Source organism: Labrus bergylta, chromosome 11, assembly GCF_963930695.1.
Source record: "Labrus bergylta chromosome 11, fLabBer1.1, whole genome shotgun sequence".
Taxonomy (NCBI): Eukaryota; Metazoa; Chordata; class Actinopteri; order Labriformes; family Labridae; genus Labrus; species Labrus bergylta.
The window spans coordinates 1223994-1234112 of record NC_089205.1 but is presented as its reverse complement, the minus strand read 5'-3'; positions in this window follow the sequence as shown (position 1 = coordinate 1234112).

The window sequence follows — 10119 nt, the reverse complement described above, 5'->3', positions numbered from 1 at the left end:
AAAATAGATGAGAACAAAAAAATGATTTAATGAATAACTGCTATTTTCTCTCTTTCTTTGCCATCCTGAAGACCCCTCACTAAAAGTCCATGTTCTCCTGGATCCATGTCACATGCTCAAGCTTCTTCTGAATGACTTTTCAACCGTTGAAGTTCTGCTGAGAGAAGATGGCCGGCAGATAAGACAGCAGTACATGAAGGAGCTCCACAAGCTTCAGAAGGAGGAGGAGGAGGGTTTGCACCTTGGAAGACTGTATTCATGCTTCAGCTGTTCAAATAAAACTAGATCTCCTCCAAACAACTTGCAATCAAACCATTTTCTTCCCATTTTAAAACCCTTTGTCCAGTTTAGATGGGAGAAGTTGATATTATGTGATATAGATCAGGGAAGACTACATTTCTAAATCATTTTTAACTGTGTTTTTATTCACAAGTTATTGATCTTATTTACTCTCCATGTATCTTGATTTAAGAATGGGGCTGTGTTTAAGGTCATATTTTTGCAATGACTCTGTTCCATCCCACTTTCAGAAATGAACTACATTAGTATTTGGTAAAAAAAAATGTTGAAAGATAAAAAGTTGTCTAAAAGTAGACTTCCTTCTCATAGCTATTGAGTTGAGCATTAATGCACATTTTAGTCTTGTCATTTCAAATCTGAAATGTATACTCATAAGTAGACATAAAGGAGTGCATTTCTATAGAAATATTTATTTAATCTGAAAAACAACATTAAAAAAAATCTGTTTTTACAGCAGAGATGAACATGTTTACAGCTTGGTACAAAACAAACAAATAGATCTGATTAGCTCATGTCTCGATGAACACACACTGTACGGGGGGGGGTGAATGTTTTGATGACTCATCAGTTTTGATTTGATGAAGGATAAGAGTTATTCACAATAAGGTGTGTAGCTGACCAGCTTGACAGGCGGGTGCGGTGTAACGGTTTGTCAAGAGGCTTAAAACCCGCCTCAGCTCCAGCTCTCAGTCTGTGGGTGACATCACTCAGGCCATCCGGGGGAGACCTCCCTCGCAGCGAGCTGTTGAAGAGAAACAACTGAAGTCCACCCCAGAAGAACCAACAAATACAGATGTTGTTGAGGCTCAGGTTTCTTCCTCTGTCTCTGCAGCTCTCTGGGCACCTCGACGGACCAGTCACCAATAATCCACACTGTGTCTATAGGAGAAATACAAAGGTGTTCAATTAATGCCTCAGACAAGACAAAATGTACAGTTAACTACATGTGACAGCTCAGGCTGTTTTTTTGTTATTAGCCACATCTGCAGGAATAATATTGAACAAGGTAGCTGCAACTCATCATAATAGATGCCAGTCTTAAACACTATTTGACACTGTCCACAGACTCCATGACTTCACAGGGTTCTATAGAAAACAAATATATTACAATAAATACAAAATACAAATTTTCAATTGTCATGTTCAACTCATCGCTGTTGACATCAGTAAATATAAGACACAGACATTCCTCTTTTTGTCAGAACAGTAACATGAACTGTATGCTTTGTAATATTGATTTCTTCTGGATGTCTCATATTTATTTACAGTTTATGGATAAAACTTTGTTAATGTATTGCTCTGCTAACACTGACAAAGTCTAACTGTTCTGACAAATAACTAATAACCATAGTTGTATATTTAAAGACTAGAGTAGTTTTAAGACTTTAATTAAATATTTGGGTTGAATATAATTAGTTTTAACTGTGTTGTAGAAAAGTTAAATGATTATAACCTTGAAATGTGCTTATTTAAGGCAAAATGTCATTGATCATGATGATTTGCAGAGTTATTTTTATTTTTATTTTTATATTTTATTTTTTTTATTCATTGGTGTGAAATGTTAATTTTTATAGTAGCAGTGGATTAAGATGTCTATGTTGAAACAAATAAATTATTGAAGATTGAAATGAGCCGTATTGCACTTTTACGACGGTCCCTAGCTCCACCTATAGTCACCAGCGCGTTAGACAGACATTCAGTTCTTTGCGCTCCCAGCTGCATCGTCATCTTTGGTTATTTGAAGTTTATCAAAACTGTGAAACGTCTGTCTTAATCTGCTCTCCAACATATCCCCAAACTGTGAAACATCGAGGCTTTGACACGGAGCTATTAAAGGTAATCGATGCAAAAACAGGCGAATGTTAAATATGAAACAATACCTTATTCAAATCGATAGAGTATATTGTAGGCTATACTTTATAGACTGTAAGGCCACCCTATAGCTATTCTTCAGAGCTGGGCCATTAGGGTATCTAAATAAAACTATAGCCTACTTGACTTGACATCCTAACCATAACACAAAGAGGTGTTATAGCCTACAACACACAGAGGTGTCAAAAGTATTCACATTCATTACTCAATTAGAAGTATAGATACTAGGGTTTAAAAAGACTTCTGTAGAAGTTGAAGTATCAACTCAAGCTTTTTACTCAAGTAAAAGTGTAAAAGTACTGGTTTCAAAACTACTTAGAGTATAAAAGTAAAAGTAATGTAAGGATGGAAAAAATGCCATTAAGGACAAAAGCTTAGGCCGCGCCACAGGGGCCTATAGGGGCCTAGAGCACTACCCCACCTCCCCAAAAAAACATTTTTCTAAAGGCCATAATGACTATTATGTTATATTAAATGTTCATGTTGAAACATTTGGGATGCACCTGTTTCAGTCACATTTATGCCCATTGAAAATGAACACATTTTAGTACAAATACATTAAAGAACCATATATGTGTACGACTGAGTACATGGAGAGGAATATATGATACTACTACTACTGTTTCATGTAGAGGAAGATATGATGACTAGTTGCCTATAGGTATTGTAATGGTGCAAAAAGTCTTCAGAGGCATGTTATCAATAGCCTTTATTGGAATGTAAATGAACATCCAAGCTTAACTGCAGGAATCTGTGAGGGCAATGGATGTAAGATAACAAAACTGGACAAGAAAATTGGTGTACCCCAGGGCAGGCTTAGTAACAATTACCCTTGTATGGTTGTCTCTGCCACGGACATCTTCGTACTAGGCTACATATGTCTGGTATTTCCTTGCTGGAGTGTGACGTGATTTGTGTCATGTGCAGGTGCAATGGATCGCGTACAAACCAATAGGGTGTTGGAATGGTATATGTTTATACTTATACTTTATACTCATCCAACCACAATCAAATTCACTCTATCCGGATGGTGCGATTTATGTGGATAGGTTTTTTTTTTTGTGTGTTTTTTTGAACGATGACAGCAAGATGGCAATATTGTAGCCTACTGTCTATAGGCCAAATGCATCTCTTCTCTTTTGTTAACTTGAGACGCAGGCCCATTTGTAGTAGAGAGGGGACAGTTCCAATCTAATATCGGTATCGGGTCTGGATATTGATGTCAATTAAATGTCAGACTGAAGGCATCGATGCACGTCACCGATCAAGAAGAATCATTTGGCACTTAATTCTCAACTCACACTCTCTCACTTTTAATAAATTGCATTTGTGGTATTTTTAATGGTACATATGTATTACGTCCTCCATCATACGCCCCAGACTTTAGACTTTATTGTCCCCAAGGGGAAATTCTTTTCCACAGTACCGTTACTGTCCAAACAGACAAGAAAAGAACTAAAGAACATTCATACACAGAAAAACAGAGTATAACACAAACAAACAGAGTTAGACAACAATCAAAAGTTCCCACTCTGGCCTGTTCAGCGAGGCCTTTTGTTCAGGGCCGTTATTACAGGAGGGATCAGGCTCCTCCCAGCATGTGTTAGCTGGGGTTGGCTAATGGGGTTAGCTGTGGCATCAGAAAGAGGGGTTGGCTTTTGAGGCCGCCGACATCTGCAAGCAACATTCTAATATCCTGAGCAGCATAGCGCTGCAGTGCTAGCATGACCCAGCTTCCACTAGCAACGCCTGTGCATGCTTCACACCTTTAGAAGCATTGCAGGTTGGATGAGAACCCTTACTCAAGATGTTGAACTGACAAGCAGCTGGTCAGCTGACACCCCAGAGCTAGCCCCAGTGTTAGCCATGGAGGAAAAATCAAGAGCTAGCTAGCTACAAACCCACAATCACACCACATGGTGTTGGTTTGTTAGAAAGACTAGGAACAGGTGTAGGCACACCACAACACGGGTGTCGAGGAAATGCTATGGGGTGGGTTATAAAGGGGGCGAGCTGGCCCGTACAACAAAGACGATAAGTCTGTCCTTTGACAGACGTGGTTGAAGTGATGCTTCCGTGATTGGTGACCCCAGATAGAGCCAACGATACTGAGTGAGGTTTGAAAGAGAACTGAATACCGTAAGTAAAAATAAACTTAAATAAAATATGAAATAATGAGAATGAAAGGACAGTTTTAAATGTTTTACGTTGCAGTCACAAAATCGATTTAATGTGCATTCATAAGATATTCATGGAAGGCAACATTCATGGAAAATGACATCTAGCTGTTAACAGACCAAGGTCATAATGTATCTCAACTAAAGGAAGAACCAATCCGGCCTCAAAATAACATTCTAAAGTGTGTTTATTCACAGATTTTATAAATATGCATGCAATTCGGGCTCAGATAACCCTTTTGTAGATACTATATGATATTGTAGGTAAATAAATTATATAGATGTAAAAGAAACAATTTAAAATGTTTGCCTTTATACAATAATTAATACAGTTCATTGTTGATTAAATACTTTAATGATTAAGAATATCATTGCTGTGTTGTTGTTTTTTTCGAGCCAGTTCTTATCATTAGAGAAGCTGGCAGTAATCTCAGGTGACTCACAGTCTGTCCAGCTTGAGAGTGACAATTCTCAGTCTGCTAGTTTCTGTTCTTGCCAACATAAGGTCAACAATACCAAATACATGTACACTGCTAAAAAAAACCACTTAATGGTCACATTATAACACAAGTCAGTTAAAGGGATACTTCACCCATTTGCGTTAATCTTTGTATCATTAGAAACCTGGTAGTATTTTTGAATGGTCGTGCATCCCGCCCTCATTTTCCCCTGAGATGGGAAATCTTTGTATTTCTAAGTCTGAAAAGGAGCTTCCAGTGATGCAAAATGACCATTTTTGCGTCACTGAATGCTGTTGCAGTTAGCGGGGTGAAACTACAATGCTAGTTCCTAATATTTTCGACCACTGAAGCTACAGACCAATCACAGATCGGTGGGTGGGAACTCACTCCCAGAATCGAAACTTAACGTCCGCCATATTGCTTGGAAGCTATGCTAACAGGCTCTATGGAGAAAGCTGAGAATGGCGAAAAAATATAAATATAGCCATGGGAAATGGCTATATTTATGGCCGCTGGCTATAAAATCTGTTTTCTTCCAGGAATTTCCAAGATCAATTCTGGAAGAAATCTCTGAATCATTTGAGGAAACGGCCTTATGTGTTGAAGTAAATATGTCTGTAAATGTTTTTATTAATATATTTCTACTGCTATATACTATATATTTTGGAGAAACTGTATCGATCGAATTTCCCTCTGGGATTAATAAAGTATTTCTGATTCTGAAATAGAGGACCTTAGTGGGAGTGGCCTGCGGTGCTGTGCATTCTGGGATTTGGTCTCTTTCATCAACATGAGCCAAAAAGACACTTTCTGCCTTTTCATGGCCAAGAAGGCACCAACTTCAAAATTTATTTCACATTTCTACTACATATATGACCCAATGTCAATACAGATTCATGTTTCAACGGGTGAAGTATCCCTTTAAACTTCAGGGATATCAATCTCTCCATTTAGGAAGCACAAGTGATAGTGAATTAATTTCACCTGCTTTGGTGCAAATGAAAGTGTCAACAGGTGTGGTGGTGACGCAAAAACAAGACAATCCCCAAAAAGGGAATAGTTTTGTCATGTTATTTTGCCCTCTACTCATCCCCCCTGACTGATTCTTCCCTAGTTTTGTTGTCTGCTATTGTGCTTGTCTTTGTGTGTGTGTGTGTGTGTGTGGGCGTCATTCATTGTTGGTTGCAAATGTGTTATCTCAAGACACTTTACAAAAAGCAGGTAAAATACCTTACTCTTTGTCTGTTAACATTACGAAAGAGCAGGTAAAAAAACCTTACTCATTGTTATGTTACAAAAAGCAGGTAAAAGACCTTACTTATTGCTATATTACAAAGACCCGGCCTATCCATCATGAGCACTTTAGCAAAGCAGCAAAAGTTACAGTGGTAAGAAAAAACTGCCTTATTAAAAGGCAGAAATCTTCGGCCTGATCCCCGGCTCATGACGAAACAGCCTTCACAGGCCTAGACTGGCAGGCCGTCAACCAACGATCTTGAGGAGCCTAAGAGAGCTCAAGAGCTCTCAGGAAAGTAGGTGGTTAGTGACTAAGATTTACAGATAGATACATGCAGTAATATGATGTACTGTATATGCACAGAGAGAGAGAGAGAGAGAGAGAGAGAGAGAGAGAGAGAGAGAGAGAGAGAGAGAGAGAGATGAGCTCAAGGTGCCAGTTCCTCCGGCCTATAGCAGCATAACTAAGAGCTGGTCTACACCAGCACTAACTATAAGATTTATCAAAAAGGAAAGTTTTAAGTCTATTCTTAAAAATACAGACTGTGTCTGCCTTCCGGACCTCGGCTGGAAGGCGGTTCCAGAGGAGAGGAGCCCAATAACTGAAGGCTTTACCCCCCATAGTACACTTAGAGACTGTAGGTACCACCAGCAGGCCTGCACTCCGGGACCGCAACGCTCTCGAGGGACAGTACGGCACTAGTAGCTCCTTAAGATAAGATGGTGCCTGGCTATTTAGAGCTTTGTAAGTGAGAAGAAGGATCTTGAATTCTATTCTAGACTGTATAGGGAGCCAGTGCAGAGAAGCCAAGACAGGAGTAATGTGGTCCCTTTTCCTGGTTCTGGTCAGTACACGAGCTGCAGTGTTCTGGACCAATTGAAGAGTCTTTAAAGACTTGCCAGAGCACCCTGACAAAAGAGAGTTACAATAATCCAATCTGGAGGTAACAAATGCATGAACTAGTTTTTCTGCATCATTTTGCGACAGGATATTCCTGATCTTGGATATATTACGAAGGTGAAAATAGGCTGTTCTTGAAACTTGCCTGATGTGAGAGCTAAAAGACATATCTTGATCAAATAGAACTCCTAGATTCCTATCAGTGGTGCTAGATGCCAGGCTGATGTCACTAAGGACAGTCAAGTCACTAGAAAAAGTCTCTCTGAGGTTCTTAGGGCCTAGCACAATAACTTCAGTCTTGTCTGAGATAAGTAGCAGAAGATTTCTGGTCATCCAGGTCCTACCGTCCTTAAGGCACGTTTCTAGCTGACATAACTGACTGGTGCCATCGGGCTTCATTGATACATAGAGCTGAGTATCATCTGCATAACAATGAAACTGTATGGAGTGTTTCCTCATAATATTTCCCAGAGGAAGCATATATAATGTAAAGAGAATTGGTCCAAGCACTGAACCTTGTGGGACTCCATGGCAAACTTAAGTGTGCATAGAGGACTCATCATTAACATGTACAAACTGAGATCGGTCTGATAAGTAGGATTCAAACCAACTTAAAGCAGTCCCTGTAATTCCAAGCAAATGCTCCAGTCTGTACAACAGGATCCGATAGTCAATGGTGTCAAAAGCAGCACTAAGATCTAACAAGACGAGCACAGAGAGAAGTCCCCTGTCTGAATCTAGAAGTAGATTATTTGTAATTTTAACTAGTGCAGTCTCAGTGCTATGGTGGACTCTAAATCCTGACTGAAACTCCTCAAATAAACTGTTGTCATGGAGAAAGCCACACAGCTGATTAGCTACCACCTTCTCCAGGATCTTTGAGATAAAAGGAAGGTTGGATATAGGCCTATAGTTAGCTAGAGTTCCTGAATCTAGAGTAGGCTTTTTAAGTAGAGGTTTGATTACCGCTACTTTAAATGCCTGTGGTACATAGCCTGCCAGTAGAGACGAATTGATCATATCTAATATAGAGTTGCTAACTAAGGGAAAGTCTTCCTTAAACAGCTTGGGTCCAAAAGACAGGTTGACGGTTTCGACGCAGAAAAAATGGAATATAGCTCTGAAAGGTCTATTGGAGAAAAACAGTTGAGACTAATATCTGGTCCTGGAACTGTCTCTGCCGTATCAAACGTATCCGCACCAGGTAAGGGCAGGAGGTTACCAATTTTGTCTCTGATGTCTAGAATTTTGTTGTTGAAAAAGCTCAGGAAATCATTACTGCTGAGGGCTAAAGGAATACAAGGCTCAATGGAGCCATGACTCTCTGTCAGCCTGGCTACAGTGCTGAAAAGGTATCTAGGATTGCCTTTGTTTTCCTCGATTAGAGAGGAGTAGTAGGCAGCTGGAGCGTGACGTAGAGCCTTCATATATCTTCTTTGACTATCCTGCCAGAAAAAATGAGATTCTACCGTTTTGGTCGAGTGCCATATTCTTTCAAAATTCTGCAACGATTGTTTTAGAGTACAGGTTTCTGAGTTGAACCATGGAGCCACTCTCCGCCGCTTGACAACCCTCCGTTCCAGGGGAGCAATCGATCAACAAACTGATCTAGCTGAGAGGGACTAAAGCTATCATAAGAGTTTCCAACTGGGTTGAAACACGGTACTGAATCAAAAGTAGCTGAAATAGCTTCCTTAAATCTAGCCACAACACTATCAGACAAACTTCTAGAGCGCACACCTCTTCCAAGCAGAGGTGATTCTGGCAGGACAAAGTCGAATGTAATAAGAAAATGGTCTGATAGAAGAGGATTTTCTAGGAAAACTGTAAGGTTATGGATTTCAATGCCATAACCTGATCTGATTGTTGTTACATCATCATGTTCTCAAAAAATGATATACCGGTAATGTTCATCAGTACATATTTTCAGCTTGAGTAATTGGTTCATCAAGATCTGATGTGGGATTTAAGTTTTCCCTTAATTTGTGAGCAACTTATATAGAGCTGCATCTAGAACTAACTTATGTTTGAAGCAGAAGGTTGTGCATTTATGTATGGGTCAGAATTAAGGTTTAACACAATTTGTATCTGTTGAAACATAGCCAGCCACTGCAGACTGGGGACACTGAAGTAAACTATTGTGGTTGTCAATTAGTATGAGACCAAATTAACAAAAGTGCAAAGGTATATGACACCTTTTGAATCTTTCTGGATTTAATTGCTTTCAATTGGAGAAGACCTCGACAGTAATTTGGCTCCCTCTAAACGCTTTGCAAACAATGAACCTAGATCTGTAATTTTGATGATCTTTTAAATTACAGCCTGCCATATTGCTCTGTGTACAATGATGCAGTGTAAAAAATACTGCCTTCTTCTACACCAAGGATTCATTATTGGAAGCATTGGCTATAAACACTGGCTCAGAGTGAACATAAGGCACATGCTATCAGCTCGCTCCCATCAAAGATTCAGAAATACTGCCAGTTACTGAAGCTCTAAGAGGCAAATTTAGCCCTGTGGCGGAATCGTTACTTTGACAGATTGACTGCAAATGTGACACGAAATGTTGCCAATGAATGCTAACCCAGGTTCTCTGATCAAGATAATACAGCTCCCCTTTCTTCTAGTCCTCCAATTGTAGTTTTTAACTTTGTATTACAGAAATGAGTGAGTAAAGTTACATGCATGTCTGATTTGTTAAAGATTTCCTCTTTGAAATGTGCATGGCATGTCACTGAGTTAGACGACCTTAAATTGCAAACTGCTTCAGTTTTTGGTACTGAGTCAGTACCAGTAGCCCATCTAAGCCAATCTCATCTGAACCTTTGGAAGACCTCCAACCAACAATTTCAAAACTGGTTTCTAAGGCAACCACAGCCAGCAGGACCAATAAGAGCTGACACAGGATCCCCCTACACTAAACTGCCTGGAGATTAGGGGAAAATAACATATAGCCTAACAACTGCTACAAATGAAAGAAAGGCACTCGGGTGTGTTTGCCTGTCTTTATGCATGTTTTTTTTTTTCAGTGGAAGTCACAGAGACAGTGGCTTCACATTAGCACGTACCTGTGAGCGCCGTTGTCCCTGCTGTGGTTTGCCCATTTAGGCAGTGTGATATTATTAAACTTGCTATCTCTTTTTTCTTTCCTGTTTCTCTCACAGACTGCTGT